The 18,272-nt window shown below is 42.0% G+C and overlaps 1 protein-coding gene across 3 annotated transcripts in view; it reads right to left on the minus strand.

The window, feature by feature from the left end:
- VDR (vitamin D receptor) overlaps positions 1–18,272 on the minus strand; it is a 257,271-nt gene that overhangs the window by 144,798 nt on the left and 94,201 nt on the right. The window lies entirely within an intron of this gene.

An 18,272-nucleotide genomic window follows, 5' to 3' on the forward strand; every position in this document is an offset into this window, starting at 1 on the left:
CTCTCTCTCCTAATTCCTTGTTTTTCCCCCATCCCTCCCTCTAACTGTCTTTTTTGCTCTCTCTTTTTTCCTTTCTCTCCCTTTTTCTTTGTTCCTCTCCCTCTTATCTCCCTTCCAGGGAGAACAGTGCAGGCTTCAGGAACAGCCCAGGATTTGGTGACCCCTGGCAAATCATCATTTGACCCCCAGGTTGAGAACCACTGATCTAGATCCTTAGATGTTTTTTTTTTTATTATTTCTCCTGATGGCCAGTAACACTTTCTGTCTTGCAGTGTCTGCATTCTGGATGAAGTAGTAAAATAGACATCTATGGACAGCAGCGCATTGTCAGTCTAGGGGGAGGGTAGTGTTGGATGTACTAGCAACACAAAATGAATACAAATATTTTTGAGCATGTCTCTTGGATTATGGTTTATGAAAAAATCACAGAGATCATTAACGATAGCAGTAAGTTGTTTGACCAGATATGTGAGCCTTGGGCGACCTATATAAATGCTTATATACCCTTATGCATGACGGCTGGTACAGTACAAACATGGGACCCATCCCCTCCTACACCAACTTTCTTTTTAACCCAGGTCTCCTTGTGTCTCAAATTCAATTTTTTTCAGATTTTCCTCTTCTTTCGTCTCCTTTTGGACCTCTTTAATATCGATCACCTTATCTTTGTTAATGTAGTATTGACCGTGACGTATAGTATTTTGCACCGATCAGGAGTGCCTTACGAATAACTTTTTGTGTAACAAGCTCTGTAGCAATACCAAGGGCCTCCATATACACTTACATGCATTTCAGGGGTTGTGGTTATTGGTTCTTGGTATTGCCTTCAGGTCTCCTATTTTTTTTATGCAATTTTGAAATTATATCCTTATGTTATGGATGTATGAAACATGTGTTGTTTTCATCAATGTGCTATTGTAGTCATGTTACCGTTTGTCCATGCTGAGATAAATACAAATTTTGAACGTTTTTGAGCAAGGAACAAACACGGACTTTAATAGACATGTCTGCTGGTGTCACGTTCACAGCATGGGTTAGTTTTATTGCTGGCAACATAGAAATTTCTAAAGACTAGTTACATCCCAGGTGGTGTACTCAAGTGAAATATTGAGATGAAATTGTTGCCATGTGGCCAATCTGCCTCCTTCTTACCCAGTAGGGACACAGAACAGGAAATATTAACAAAGGGCATGACTTGAACAATATTTTTAAACCGAAGTGCTGCCAAAATAAAAAACTGAAAAATCAGCACAAGGTACATAACTTACAGTCAAGATGGGCCACTTGTGCGGGTTCCTCTTCTGTTAGATCAGGGGTCTCCAAACTGCGGCCCTGGGGCTACATGTGGCCCTTTGTTGACCTTTATTCAGCCCTCAGGGCACTATTTTATCCACCGACACCAAGAATGGAGAATCATTCTTCTTGCCGACACCAAAAATGGGGCACTATTCCTCCAACTGACACCACCAAAAGGGCACAATTACTTCCATTGACACCAATGATGGGGCACTAGTCCTCCCACTGACACCAAAAATATGGTATTGTTTACTCCCACAGAACACCTGGACATTTTCTACTCCCAATGGCCCTAGTCCGTCCCCCCTAAAGTCTGAAGGGCAATAAACTGGCTCTTTGTTTAGAAAGTTTGAAGACCCCTGTGTTGGATAAATCCTCCACCATTAATACCACTCCCCCATCCCAAATACCTTCATGTGCGGTAGGGGGTAATAGAACCAAGGGGCTGACCATGCCAGCCCTCTCCACCCAGCTGCTCTATTGATAGCAGCTGTACTGGAGCTTCTATGAATGAGGGTGGGTTCACACTACTTTCATCCTACTTTGCTCTGCTACATTGGTCCTACATTTATCCTACATTGGTCCTACATCCATCCTACTTTCATGAACAGGATACTACTTTGGTCCGACTTCAATGATATTCAATGGGCCTGAAGTAGGATCAATGTAGGACCAAAAGTAGTACAGGGAGCATTTTCAAAGTCGGACCGACTTGTGTAGGACGCTACAAGACGCTCTCATAGGGAAACATTGAACACAGAGCAAAGTAGGATGAAAGTAGTGTAGTAGTGTGAACCCAGCCTTAAACATGATCTAGGAATGGAGGCCAGGAGGATGATTGAAAGGTTGATTGATGATCGAAAGGTTCACCCCCTCCATTCATAGATCCAGGCCTCCAAGGATACTCAACATCATGCGGATCCTAGCAGGCTTTAGCTCAGCATGTACTGTTGTCACAGGGCTGTCTCTTTCTAGTTCTCGCAACCACCGCCCTGATAACTGATAAGAGAGCAAGATGGGCAACTACAGGATGCTGCTGGATTCACTGGGCGTACGCATAAGATTACTAAGATTTAAAGGGGTTGTAAAGGTTTTATTTTCTAAATAGGTTTCTTTAAGCTAATGCATTGTTTGTTCACTTACCTTTTCCTTCGATTTCCCTTCTAAATGTTTTTTTTTTCTTTGTCTGAATTTCTCACTTCCTGTTTCTCCTCAGTAAGCTTGCCCCCAGCATCCGAGCAGTTCTGGCTGGGGGTTAGTCAGAGTGCTTGCCCCCTCCCTTGGGATTACATTAATGCGGGGAGACACAGAATCTCCCTGCACGCTGACTAACCCCAGCCAGAACTGCTCGGATGATGGGGACAAGCTTACTGAGGAGAAACAGGAAGTGAGAAATTCAGACAAATTAAAAAAACATTTAGAAGGGAAATCGAAGGAAAAGGTAAGTGAACCAACAATGCATTAGCTTAAAGAAACCTATTTGGAAAATAAAAAAACAACCCTTTACAACCCCTTTAACCAACAAACCAGCTAAGGGGACTAGGGGGAAAAAAATACAATACAAGGGCGTGAAGGTCTCTAAGTTTCATGGAATGAGAGACATACTCATACTTATGTGGACTGATCTACAGTACTGTAACATCTCTGATGTTTCCCTGTACAGAACGAGCTCAGCTGAGCCTTCTACAAGCAGCTGCGCTCCGTTCTGCAAGTCATCTGTGTCATTTCCGGTGCGCGGATGTTTGCGCTCCAGCGTGGAACGCGGAAGTGCGACTCTGCGTCCTTCCCCGATTTCCCCGCGAATTCGGGGCTATTTAAACTCCTCAGAGATGGCGGTAGGGTGTTCAGTTATTCTGTCGGATCCCTGCCGCCACTCAAGAAGCACTACCTCCCAGCACCGAGCCCTGGAACCACTGCTGTACTCCTCACCTGCCAATCTCCATACCTCAGATCTCTACCTCTCTGATCCACATGCTGCATGCCTGTTTGTTACTACACCCAGCCTCAGCTTGACAGGAGAAACATTGCTTCCAGGATTCTTGGACCCTATTACCTAGGAACTACATTCATCCCCCGGTGAACAACAACTATCAGCAGAACCGCAAGTATCTTGAATTAAGATTAGTTCCCTGCATTGTGATCAGATATCTATTGTCCTCAAGCTGTTGGGATTGTTACTAATGAATGCTGATCCTTCTGGGCTCTATTATAACTACAAACTGAGGGATTGTTTTCTATAGATAAATCTACTCCAGGATATTGTGAATTAACAATATGACTGCCAGAGTTTAAATACTTGCTGCATACAGACTTTTCACATTTATACTTTGTAGCAAAGTTAATACAGTCTGATTTCATCTTGATTTGACTTTAATATCATCCCCATACTTCAGCTTATGCTGGGATAAGCTCATATACTTTTATAACTCACATGAGGTTGTGATGATATAACCCCTAAACTTTCTGATACATAAGAGAGTGCACTGGTGGTTAAACCTGAGAAACCTTTTTCTACTGAGTTCCAAACATACCTGCTATTAATAAATTGTCAGGAGTGTCACATAATAACCGAACCCCAAAAACCATACAAGGTAGGAACTATGGAGCCAGCAGACCTTGCTAACCACCTAGTTGGACTTTCACAAAGAGTGGATAACCTCACTACTAGTATGAATGAATTACGTTTTGAGAATGTCGCCTTACGCAACCAAAACCTTGCATTACCCCGAGAGAGACCTGAACCTAAGGTTTGCCCCCCAGAACCCTTTTCAGGGGACCGAAAAAATTTTCGCCAATTCATTAGTGCTTGCCGTCTCATGTTTGATTTGCGCCCTCGCACCTACCATTCAGATAGGGTTCGTATCCTTACTCTTATATCCTACTTAAGAGGAGAACCTAGAATCTGGGCTGATGCATATGTGGAAGAACATGGTGATTTACTGGGGGCTTTTAATACGTTTTTGGATGAGATGTCACTTCTATATGAAGATCCAAACAAACAGCTTACAGCAGAAAACACGATCAGGAGCCTCAAACAGGGGAAAAGACCCGTAGAGGATTTTATTTCGGAATTCAAGTGTTGGAGTAGAGAAACACAATGGACAGATATTGCTCTTCGTAATCAATTCAGATTAGGACTATCCGAATCTATGAAGGACGAGATAGCTCGTGTAGAGCTTCCTCCATCCCTTGAGGACCTCATGCATTTATCCCTTACTATTGACCGACGTCTCCGTGAAAGGAAGGCTGAACGCTTCAACACTTATCTTCCCCCACAATTCAGAAGATCTAGGTCACCCCCAAAAGAGGTTCCAATGGAACTTGGAGCTGTCAGAGCTCCTTTATCATTTGCTGAGAAACAACGCCGCAGAGCTCATAACCTCTGCCTCTATTGTTCCGCTCCAGACCACATGGTCTCCACTTGCCCACTCCTCAAGAAGAACTCCGAAGGTAACTTTTTAAACATAAGTAAGACTAATCCAGCAGGAAATACTACTAATCGTTTTGTTTATGTCACTCTTACCTTACAGTGGGATCAAGAAAGACTTAGCATTGATGCAATGGTGGATACCGGCGCCTGCGGAAATTTCATTGATTTAGGAATTGTAAAGTCTAATAAAATTCCATGTGTCATTAAACAAAATCCTCTCTCTGTCACTTTTATTGACGGCTCAAGTTCCATTTCGGGCCCTATTTCCTCTCAAACCTCACCCCTACTGGTCACTTGTGGCAATGACCATACAGAGACTCTTGTCTTTGATGTCATTCCATCCCCATTATTTCCAATAGTCCTTGGGTTACCTTGGTTAATACTCCATCAGCCAACTTTCCTTTGGCCTAACCTCTCACTTAATCTAAATTCTATATATTGCCAAGAGAATTGCTACCCTATTCTTTCGATTCTGTCCACAACAGTTGACTCAAAACACCTCCCTAAATATCTACAAGATTTCTCAGATGTTTTTAGTAAAACCAAGGCAGAGATTCTTCCGCCCCATCGTATTTACGACTGTCCTATAGATCTCATTCCTGATAGTCCTGTTCCAACTGCACGTATTTATCCTCTATCCTAACCAGAACTTGTACACCTGAAGGATTACCTTGATGAAAACTTGAAAAGGGGCTTTATCAGACCATCCACATCTCCTGCAAGTGCAGCCATGTTTTTCGTTAAAAATAAAGATAGCTCATTACGTCCGATCATTGACTACCGTCGTCTCAATAGCATCACTATTAAGAATCGCTACCCCATTCCTCTCATTCCAGAACTCATCGAACGTCTTCAAACTTCAAAAGTTTTCACAAAACTAGACCTCAGGGGTGCCTATAACCTGATCAGGATTCGTCCAGGTGATGAGTGGAAGACCGCTTTCAAGACTCGTTACGGTCTCTTTGAATACACTGTAATGCCATTCGGTCTGTGTAACGCACCCGCGACTTTTCAGTGGTTCATAAATGACATTTTCCGAGATCTGCTTGATATCTGTGTTGTTATATACTTGGACGACATTCTGATCTACTCTGATACACTTGAGGAACACACTAAACATGTCCGTTGGGTTTTGGCCAGGCTCAGAACGCATTCTTTATATGCCAAACTTGAAAAATGCGTTTTCAGTCAGTCAAGTATTTCCTTCCTTGGATACCATATTACTCCTCAGGGCATCCAGATGGAACCCTCTAAAGTAGAATGTATCCTCTCCTGGCCAACTCCCAACTCTAGGAAGGCCCTTCAACGTTTTCTCGGTTTCTCAAACTACTATCGCAAATTCATCAAAGATTTTTCAGCAATTGTCAAACCATTGAGTGCCCTTACTAGCACGAAGATACCTTTTACATGGTCAAAGGAGACCCAGATTGCTTTTGACACTCTTAAACAATGCTACACTTCCGCTCCCATCTTACAATTACCCAACCCACAATACCACTTCACTGTGGAAGTAGACGCCTCCCATTATGCTCTTGGAGCTATACTTTCTCAACGTCCAACTCTATCTGAGCCTCTACACCCAGTAGCTTTTTTTTCAAGGACCTTGTCTTCAGCAGAGAAGAATTACCCCATTGGTGAAAAGGAACTTCTTGCAATTAAAGATGCACTACAAAATTGGAGGCACCTATTGGAGGGTAGCACACACCCAATTACCATCCTTACAGACCACCGTAATTTACAGCATTTGAGGACATGTAAGACACTCTCTGCCCGTCAAGTTAGGTGGAGTTTATTCTTTGACAGGTTTAATTTTTACATATCATATAGGCCTGGTTCACAGAACATCAAGGCTGACTCTTTGTCCCGCATGCATGAAAACCAGACCACTGAGATTCCTCCTCTATCTATAATTCCTTCAGACCGTTTCATTGGAATCTCCTCGTCTTTTAGACAGTTAATCTCACAGTCACTCTCCAGAGATCTCTCTTGTCTACCAAAAAATCTTACCAGACTGCCAGATGGAGTGTATACTTTCAATAATAAGATTTTTGTTCCGCCTAATTTACAACTTACACTTCTCAAACATCTTCATGATTCACCCTTAGCTGGCCATCCCGGAATCAATAAAACCATCCATCTTGTTAGAAGAGACTACTGGTGGCCGAATATGGCTAAAACAATCCACACTTATGTTAATTCATGTGACATTTGTGCACGTAACAAGCATTCTAGGAAACCCCCTTCTGGTCTACTCACTTCTATTCCAGTGCCCAACAGACCGTGGGAAGTTGTCTCGATGGACTTTATTGTTGAACTCCCTAAGTCAAACGGTGCTAACACCATCATGGTCACAGTAGACCTTTTGACCAAAATGGCACACTTCACTCCCTTGAAGAAGTTACCAACTTCCCATGAAACTGCAAAAGCTTTCATTTCCAATGTTCTTAAATTACATGGACTACCCACTCAAATCATATCTGATCGTGGAACTCAATTTGTTTCTAAATTTTGGAAGGCTTTATGTAATACTCTGCAAATTGACCACCGCATGTCCACTGCTTACCACCCACAAACAAACGGGCAAACTGAACGTGTTAACCAAATCCTTGAACAATACTTACGTTGTTACTGTACACATCTACAAGATGATTGGTTTCATTTACTACCCCTTGCTGAATTCTCTTATAACAATTCTGCCAGTTCTTCTTCTCGATTTACACCATTTTTTGTCAATTATGGTTTCCACCCCAACAGTCTCCCAACCAATCACCCCCCAAACAGTGTTCCAGCAGTTAATCAATATCTCACGACTTTAAAAAACACACTAGACATCTTACGGTCTAACTTAAAATTTGCCCAACAAAGGCAAAAGCGTTACTACGACTCTCACAGATCGAAACCTCCTGAATATAAGGTCGGCGACTTGGTTTGGCTTTCCACCCGAAATCTTCACCTTAAAATACCTTCAAAAAAATTAGGCACTCAATTCGTTGGACCATTCCAAATATCCCATTTGATCAATCCTAACGCTGTAAAATTACTTTTACCCCCAGATTGGAAGATACATTCTTCATTTCATGTTTCCCTCATTAAACCTTTTATTTCTAACCCATTTCCTAGCAGGCAGCCAAACCCTCCTCCTCCTGTCGAAGTACATGGTGAGATCGAATATGAGGTTGAAAGAATCCTAGATTCAAGGAAACATGGTTCCACCCTTCAATACCTGATACGTTGGAAAGGTTATGATCAACTTAATGACTCCTGGGAAAATTCTTCAAACATACATGCTCCTCGCCTGATTAGACAATTTCATCTTAGGTATCCTAATCGCCCCTCTCTTTCTGGGAGCACTGCTGGTGCCCCCTTGAGGAGGGGAGTATGTAACATCTCTGATGTTTCCCTGTACAGAACGAGCTCAGCTGAGCCTTCTACAAGCAGCTGCGCTCCGTTCTGCAAGTCATCTGTGTCATTTCCGGTGCGCGGATGTTTGCGCTCCAGCGTGGAACGCGGAAGTGCGACTCTGCGTCCTTCCCCGATTTCCCCGCAAATTCGGGGCTATTTAAACTCCTCAGAGATGGCGGCAGGGTGTTCGGTTATTCTGTCGGATCCCTGCCGCCACTCAAGAAGCACTACCTCCCAGCACCGAGCCCTGGAACCACTGCTGTACTCCTCACCTGCCAATCTCCATACCTCAGATCTCTACCTCTCTGATCCACATGCTGCATGCCTGTTTGTTACTACACCCAGCCTCAGCTTGACAGGAGAAACATTGCTTCCAGGATTCTTGGACCCTATTACCTAGGAACTACATTCATCCCCCGGTGAACAACAACTATCAGCAGAACCGCAAGTATCTTGAATTAAGATTAGTTCCCTGCATTGTGATCAGATATCTATTGTCCTCAAGCTGTTGGGATTGTTACTAATGAATGCTGATCCTTCTGGGCTCTATTATAACTACAAACTGAGGGATTGTTTTCTATAGATAAATCTACTCCAGAATATTGTGAATTAACAATATGACTGCCAGAGTTTAAATACTTGCTGCATACAGACTTTTCACATTTATACTTTGTAGCAAAGTTAATACAGTCTGATTTCATCTTGATTTGACTTTAATATCATCCCCATACTTCAGCTTATGCTGGGATAAGCTCATATACTTTTATAACTCACATGAGGTTGTGATGATATAACCCCTAAACTTTCTGATACATAAGAGAGTGCACTGGTGGTTAAACCTGAGAAACCTTTTTCTACTGAGTTCCAAACATACCTGCTATTAATAAATTGTCAGGAGTGTCACAAGTACCGGAACCAAAACCTGTTAGTATTACAATAACATTACTGGTCTAAAAATTTGCAAAAAAAAAAACATTTTGATTAAATCAATAGTGATGAGCAAGATGATTATGGCTTCAAAGATAAGTATGACCACAAAGCTTTTCTGGCCGTAATTCTCTTGTGGGTCACAGGAATGACCCAGAGTCAGCTGATAGTTGCCATTGTCTGCTATCATATGACCAGGTAGAGCTGCTCCAGGTTTTGGAAGGATTCCAACAATATTGGTGGGATCTAACCAGCTGCCTGATTGACAGCTGACTCCAGCTCCACTTCTCTGCTCCGAACAGACTGATAAATGAGCATTCATCAGTCATGTGATCACTCAGTTCTCAGTCTTGGAGCTTATGTGGGACAGCTGCAGCATCACATTGTGTGGATGTTTGTTTTTCATAACCCCACACTTCTCCATTAATCAATTTTAGCCGTAGATTTAGGGTGGGTTCACACATGCTGCGACTGTGGCTCACAGCAGAGGGTCCGGTGCGTCCCTGTTCACAGATTCAGGGGAGAATCGTGTTCAAATTTTTTCTGAATTTGCACCTAAATCAGAACCAAAGACGCACAGGACCCTTTTGAAATATTGACCTTGGCTGCCCTGGAGCTGTGTGAACCACACACTCTCCTGTAATGTAAATTGGATAAGGGGAAATCCACATCCAATTGACATGCATGTGAACTCGGCCTCACAGATTTTGTCAAAATTAGCTGCTAAATGTTGTCATGTCCCTCAAGCTTACCACCTCTAACTAGCTAAAGACAGACACAGGTTTTTGTCTGTCACAACAACTCCCTAAAACTCAATCACTGATATTTTCTTTCACACACACACACACTCCGATCACAACCCCAAACTAACTATAAAACACAAAGGGAGAAAACATAGGAAGCCTAGCACCACCCAAAAATGGAACTTCTGCTTTTACGCTTTTTGGAATCCTCCCCCCCTCCGGTGTCACATTTGGCACCTTTCAGGGGGGAGGAGGGAGCAGATACCTGTGAATACAGGTATTTGCTCCCACTTCCGGGCATAGATCACCATAGTGATCGCGTGACCTACACCACTTCCGGCGCCCACTCTGCCCCCCGGTGTCTTCTGGGATACACACATGTCCCAGAAGACAGTAGGGACCAGTGGGAATGCACAGCGCGACTCGCGAATGTGCAGTAGGGAACCAGGAAGTGAAGCCGCAAGGCTTCACTTCCTGTCTACCTTACCGAAGATAGCGGCGGCAGCACCTGAAGCGGACTGAGAGATCGGCTTCAGCTGCCGACATCGCGGGCGCCCTGGAAAGGTAAGTGCCCATATATTAAAAGTCAGCAGCTGCAGTATTTTTTAATGCTGACTTTAAATTTTTTTTTTTTCCCGGAGGAACTCCGCTTTAAAAAGGGAGAGGAAATATACATTCGCTAATTTGTTGCAAACATCACAGGACTTGAAAAGCAACATGGAAAGGTTTTCTTAGAGGGTTGAAAGGCACATTCGTGATATGGTGCATTGTAGTAACTGCATAATATGTGTCACATTCATTTAATGGCAACCCACTAAACCCTTGTACACACAATCAGATTTTCCAACGGGCATTGTGTGTTGACAGCCTGTTGGCAGGAAAAACCAACCGTTTGTACGCTCCATCGGACAATTGTTGTCGGATTTTCAAACGCATGTACACAAGTCCATTGGACAAAAATCTAAAGTACAAACACGCCTGCTCGGAAGCAATGTTCACCAAACACAACATTAGCAGAAGGTGCCCAAAGAGTGGCGCTAAAGAGCTGAAAAAAAACACGTAGTACAACAATACGTTCGTGTTTGTTGCCCGACAATTCTTCGCCATTTGTATGCAAGACAAATGCCCTTTGGACAGAAGTCCGAAGCTGTGTGCGCAGAAAATCAGATAGTGTGTACAAGGCTTTAGGAAACAGCTTCATGTTGCAGAGAGCTACAATTTAAAAAAAAATAAACCTCAAAAAGCTGTCCTAATACCTCTAACTTTTCCTGGATAACTTAGTTTACATGTAAATGTCAGGACAAATATAAAAAAAATGCACAAAAAAAAGTAATATACTGAATAATCTAATTACACAGACTGAAAACCGTTTTAAACCCACACTTTTTTTCCCACAACATGGCTTTTAATTGGCCGAAGAGTGATTTGTGTTTACAGATTTTATAATGTGACCCATCCAGTAATTATAGGAAAAAACAGACCAAACAAATTATAGACACAGGGCAAGTGGAAAAATGCAGAGATTTCCAGAGAAGGAAGTTGTGGAAAAATATACCAGTGGTTTCAACAATAGGAATTTGTTGGGATGATTCATTAATTTTCTTAAACCTAACTGATTCTTACTAATCTTTTTAACTTCTTTTGTAATTCCAGCAAGTTTGGTAGACTATGTTAAAGCTTGTGTAAATATAATAACTAGGGATGCACCTACATATCGGCCGAAAATAGCATTTTTGGGTCCCTGCCGAAACACATTAAATTTGCTGATAACGAACGCCCTCCGTGGTCGGTACCATTTAGTCTACGAGGGGGCGCAGTTTTTATACACACGCTGGCCGCCAGACACACACACTGGCCGCCAGACCAGTACAGAGCGTGGGCAGCGGCAGTGGCACTGTACAAATTGTGTGCCGACTGCCGATCGCGCTCCACTGGAGTCCTCCTCGCTCCATTTGGGAGTCACTTGGTTTAGTCCAGCGGCGTGACGTCACGGCCGGAGATGAGGGAGGACTCGGAGCGCTGGGCAGGAAGCTGTGTCAGAGCTGCCTGTGACACAGTCAGACTAGTCACACTGCCTGCCTAGGAAGAAGCTAGCAGTGTGCTCTGCTAAAAAAGTAAGCACTAGCAGAACAGAACATGTAAGAAATGAAGTTAGAACTTAGATCATGTGAAATGGCTGGATTCGGGGGGCGGGGGGGGGTTGGGGGGGTGGTTAATGACTGAGGTGACCAGCACTTTCTTAATGAAAAAATGGCAGATAATTATTTTATTTTTTTTATCTGCCATTTTTTCACAGTGGCACAAGCACAGTGAGGCTGCAATTGATATTTGTTTTGGTAGTCAGAGAAGGCAAGCATGGGTCAATAACACTCAAACGTTTTTTTTTTTTTTGTGTGTTATTGAGCCATGCTTGCCTTCTCTGACTACCAAAAAAACATTAATTGCAGCCTCACTGTGCCCAAACGCAGCCACTGTGCTTATCAAATGCAGCCACTGTGCCCATCATGTAAATGTAATACATACAATTATTGAAAAAAAATTGAAATAGGGGGAAAACAAAAAAGTCCTTTTCGGTTTGAATTTTTTTTTATTTCGGTTTCGTTTCGGTTCTGAAATTTCCATTTCGGTGCACCCCTAATAATAACACACAATATCCCATGGCACACCACAACATTTTTTTCTTCTTTTACAAGTATATAAAATGTATGATATGGAAGGTGCTTGTAAATGTTTTGTTGCTTTTGTGCCCCCATTCACAATGTCATAGCGTGGCCTTTACACACCCTTTCATGTCAATGGGCTGTCCTACGTGTAACAAAAATGGCAAAGAAGCTCATGTCTTTTTGCGGTGTGCATGTTCTTACACATGCAGAACCGCAGTTCTTGCTTGGCACATTTAGGGTGACATTAACAATGGACGACACCACAGGAGTAACACACATTTTTCATCCATTTTTGTAAATACATACAAAGTCACGCAATTATGTGCATGTTCATGCACAACAATAGCATAAATGCGGCCCAAAACTCCACAAAGCAGCTTCACACTAGGCCGATATTTCCCTGGGGCAAAGATTACTGTCACAACTAAACAGTATCAGAGACCAAATTAGAGATACTGAAGGGACAAAGAGAAATGTTTTGTAATGTAAATTGAGCTAATTTTAGTACCAAATCAGCAATGCCTTTACAAAAGTTCTACATTTAATGCGGCAGTCAAGCCAAATCACTTTAAAGCTATTAACTGCTTAAGGACCGCCGCATGACTAAATACATCGGTAGAATGGCAGTGATGGGCATATGGACGTACAGGTACATCCCCTTTAAGGAGCCAAGCCGTGGGTCGCGAGCACGCCGCCGGCGGTGTGCGACCAGGTCCTGTGCTCCATGACAGCGCCCGCGGGACCCGTGGACCCGATCGCCGCTGGTTTCCCGCGATCGGGTCACAGAGCTGAAGAACGGGGAGAAGTAAGTGTAAACAAACCTCTCCCCGTGCTTCCTAGTGAGAGTGTCACTGATCGTCTGTTCCCTGTCATAGGGAACGACGATCAGTGACGTCACACGCCCAGCCATGCCCCCCTACAGTAAGAAACACACATTAGGGAACACTTAACCCCTTTAGCGCCCCATACTGGTTAACCCCTTTACTGCCATTTTCACAGTTATCAGTGCATTTTTATAGCACTGTTTGCTGTAAAAATTACAATGGTCCCAAAATAGTGTCAAAAGTGTCCGCCATAATGTCGCAGGCACGATAAAAATCGCTGATCGCCGCCATTACTAGTAAAAAAAAAAAAGATTTATAAAAATGCCATAAAACGATCTCCTATTTTGTAAACGCTATCACTTTCACGCAAACCAATCAATAAACGCTTATTGCAATTTTTTTTTACCGAAAATGTGTAGAAGAATACGTATTGGCCTCCTATGGGAGCGGTCTTAACTCGTCCGACACAAGTCGGTCCGACTTTGAAAATGCTCCCTGCACTACTTTGGTCCGACTTTGATCCTACTTCAGCTCATTGAATATCATTGAAGTCGGACCAAAGTAGTATCCTGTTCATGAAAGTAGGATGGATGTAGGACCAATGTAGGATAAATGTAGGACCAATGTAGCAGAGCAAAGTAGGATGAAAGTAGTGTAGTAGTCTGGGTTCACACTACTACACTACTTTCATCCTACTTTGCTCTGCTACATTGGTCCTACATTTATCCTACATTGGTCCTACATCCATCCTACTTTCATGAACAGGATACTACTTTGGTTCGACTTCAATGATATTCAATGGGTTGAAGTAGGATCAATGTAGGACCAAAAGTAGTACAGGGAGCATTTTCAAAGTCGGACCGACTTGTGTAGGACCAGTTAAGACGGCTCTCATAGGGAAACATTGATTTTCACACGTCATGCTACATGAGGCTCCCAATGTAGGACCGTTTGTCGGACAAGTGTGAACCCAGCCTCAGGGATGGGGATATAGAGGGGCTGGAGCTCAGAATAATTAGAGGGTATAGAATCTCAAAATGCACTATACATAGAATGCAAAGCATCTCTCTCCAGTCCTTAAAAGTTATTTTTTTTAAAGGCTCACTGTTTGATGGGCTTTGATTTGGCAATCCATTAAGGGCATTAACTAAAGAAATCTAAAAAACATTTCATGAAAAAATATATATTTTTTGGTTCACACCTGCATTTAACATGGTTTCCCATGGATGTAGTTCACATCTGTGGATTGCCTGTCTATTTTCATCCAATCCCATTCCATCCGACTTGCCAGACCAATGGAAAATAGGGCCACCAGCCATCTGGATTTCACGGACAGGATCATAAATCGGAGATTGGCGGGTGTCAGGGGACATGTCTCCGCTAACATCCGCCACTCCATAAGAGTGAATGGAGGCTCTGATCCGGTCAGACAGACCTGACCGGAAAGCCTGTGTGAAAGGGGCCTTGCTCACATTCATACATACTGTAAGGGGTTAGCTCGGTAGGGGGGTGTGTGACCCCTTGGATGGGTTCACCACACACTGAATTTATACAGACAGGCAGTTGAAGACGGTTGAAAACAAAGATTTTGGTTTATTCTTCCATCTTGCTGGAAACAAGTGCAAGCATCCAAACAGCATAAACAAAATCAAACATAAAATAAACCCTGGCCACTTGGGGCGTCTATCTTCACCACACAGGAACCTATCTATGGAGTCTGGCACAGCCTAGTGCGGGGCTGACACTGCTGGTCATACAGCAGAAAAACAATAGTCTTTTGATTTTTATCACACAGAAAAATCAATCCTCTCCTCACCTCAGAAGACTTTCAGTACACTGCTCTCCTTTCTCACAAAGCCTCAGGATGCAGCAATTCAGTGGTAATCCTCTGGATTACTTAGAGGCCTTAATTGCCTCATTCTGAACAGCTGAAGTTTTCCAACGCCCTTAGACCTTTTCTGGCTACTTGCAGCCGACGCCTAATAACAATTGGTGTATTGTCTAAACAAGGCAGAAATGTATGTCCCGTCTGTGACAACACCCACAGATTTACCTGATTTCCTGTCACAATACACATATTTAGACAGGAACCAATTAACCTATCACCTAAATAAATATGAACCCCTCTCTTTACAAGACTAGTTTACGCAATTTTTCTGAATATACAACATTTTTTATGGATAAACAAACCTAATGCATAAATCCAGTTAAATTAATGTGCATGTCTAGAAACCCTATAAAGTGTGTTAATAATCCCATTTAGTTTACGTAAATAGTTATATCATTCTATTATTAAACATGTATTTGTTGATCATGCATAGTAAATGCAGTTCCACGCTGAGTTAGCATACTGATTACCCTAGCATAGTTAATTCTGGACCATGTGTTATTTGAAAGACCTTATGATTGTGTACTTAATGTGGTTTCCCCTAATATGCATAACATTTTGCATGGTATTTAAATAAAAATTGCATCAGATACTATTTCTGAACAAGATATGTAGTTTATCTTCATACAATCCCAGCCTAGCCAGTTTGAGCAAAGTCATTTTCAACCAAAATTTTGGGTGTGTTATTTTTTACCACTAATTTAGACCTAGCTTTTGCTTTATGCTGCATCTGAAATTTCTGCAAACATTTATAAAATATTAATTGCATCCAACTCTCTAACTTATGCCGCGTACACACGATCATTTTTCGGCTTGGAAAAAAAATGACGTTTTTCAGCCTGTAGAAAAAAACGACGTTTTACTTCAACTTCATCATTAAAACAATGTTGCCTACACACGGTAGTGAAAAAAAAATGCTCTAGCAAAGCGTGGTGACGTACAACACGTACAACGGCACTATAAAGGGGAAGTTCCATTCGGATGACGCCACCCTTGGGGCTGCTTTTGCCGATTTTATGTTTGTAAAAGACGATTCACGCTTTTCTGTCTGTTACAGCGTGATGAATGTGCTTAGTCCATTACGAACGCTAGTTTTACCAGAACGAGCGCTCCCGTCTCATAACTTGCTTCTGAGCATGCGCAGGTTTTTCACGTCATTAAAGCCCACACACGATCATTTTTTACAACCCGAAAAACAACATCGTTTAAAACGTCGTTAAAAAATAGAGCATGTTCAAATTTTTTTTTGTTGTTTTTCAGAACCCAAAAAATGTTGTGAAGCCCACACAAGATCATTTTAAATTAGATTTTTGTTTTTTACAAGCCGAAAAATTATCGTGTGTACGCGGCATTACTCTCAGGTTTAGCCATAATCCCATCATCACAGAAAAAGTTATACTATCATGGCAATAACCTCCACTCAAACTATACCATCCTACCAAAACTACAGTAGTACTGGTGACAATTTGCACAACATCTGGGGTCTTCAAAAAAATTCTGCACATATACTTACTTATTTATTAAAAAAAAGTGTGGAAATCTTTGGGGGAACCCCCATACAAAAAAACAAAAACAATAATATCACCTACACACAATATAGCAATTCAGTAGTGCATACAACAAACAAATCCAACTCATCTGGCCAAACACTACCCCAAAATATTATCTGTAAATTGCTTGTACATTATCAATTAAAATCTAGCAGAACTCAACCTGAAATGTTTAGTACTTGCTTGCAACGACATTTAGGAAGTTACCAAATTCTTGATCTGCCCCTCCTACACAAGTATCCTCATATTTTTCTATACTCATTTAGAAGATATATGGGTTAAGAATGTATATATGTGTGTTTGCCTGTAAAACTAACACAGGATAGCTCTAGTTGACGTAATGTACAACGGGTTGTATGCAATAAAACGGCAAAGAGAAAACATCTAAATATACAAACAAGGGACGGGTGTGGTTTCAATCCAGAATTTAGATGTTTCAAGACGGCAATTAAAACGAGTGTACCACTGTGTACCCAGTCTCTTTAGACAATGGTTCCAATTATGCTGTATTTGGTCATCCATCTATTGAATGTTCACATAAACAGAGTCCCACTCTTCCATGAGTGCTGCACAAGAGCACAGCATTCTGAGAATACTGAGCGCAGTGGCTACTTCACAAGCTTTCCAAACAGAAAAGGATTGGCAACAATACGGTCTACAAACCTGGTCATATTCCGCCCAAGTTTATGGCATCAATAGTAAGTTAATAACAATTTAAAGGGACACTTATTTTATGAGGATACATTTTCCATTATTGGCAGCAGTCGGGGGAGTTGATACACTGGGCAGACATAGGTATCCAACACACCCAGAAGCATCAGATGCTGAATATGCCAGCGGTGATTCTAACTGCAAGAGCACAAAGACTGGATTCAAAAAGTGTACTAACTGGATATGTATTTAACAAAGCAGTATTTTATTAAATTGAAACTAAACTCTCTCAATGAAAATTAACAACATTTTCAATCCCTATGATGCTAGCATTAATAAATAGATAGTAAGGTATATTAGATTTACTTGTTTTAACTTTTCCTTCATCATTTTTTCTTCTTCTACATTTCTTCAGTTGCTTCCTGCTTTGTAGCCTAGGCCAAAATAATGTCATATCTCAGGGATTTTTAATGGCAATTTTTTTCTTAGCTAAGCACACCCTCCTGCTTGTATGCCTGAGCTAATGAGCTAAGGGCAGTATGATTCCATGAAGTAAAAGCTACATGAATCCCCTGCCCTCAATCAAGATGACCAGAGCTAGAAATGTTGGGGGTGTGTGTTCTAAGTGTTTTTTCAACTAAATAAAACATGGATCTGTACATGAGTGAATGGGTGAGTTTGCTTTAAAGTGGTTGTAAACCCTCACATATAGCCAGTGAAGCGAATAGTCTCAGATGATACACAGAGATGAAACAAATCCTCCTTCCCAGCTTGTATTTGTTTATCATCTGCAGTCTTCTTTTCCCTACACCCCTTTAAAAGGGTAAAAAAGGAAGATCCTGTTAAAGTCTTTCTTCATCTGTCAGGAGCACAGAGGGGGGGAAGGGAGCGGCTGCAG

The sequence above is a fragment of the Rana temporaria genome, chromosome 2 (assembly GCF_905171775.1).
Source record: "Rana temporaria chromosome 2, aRanTem1.1, whole genome shotgun sequence".
Classification (NCBI taxonomy): Eukaryota; Metazoa; Chordata; class Amphibia; order Anura; family Ranidae; genus Rana; species Rana temporaria.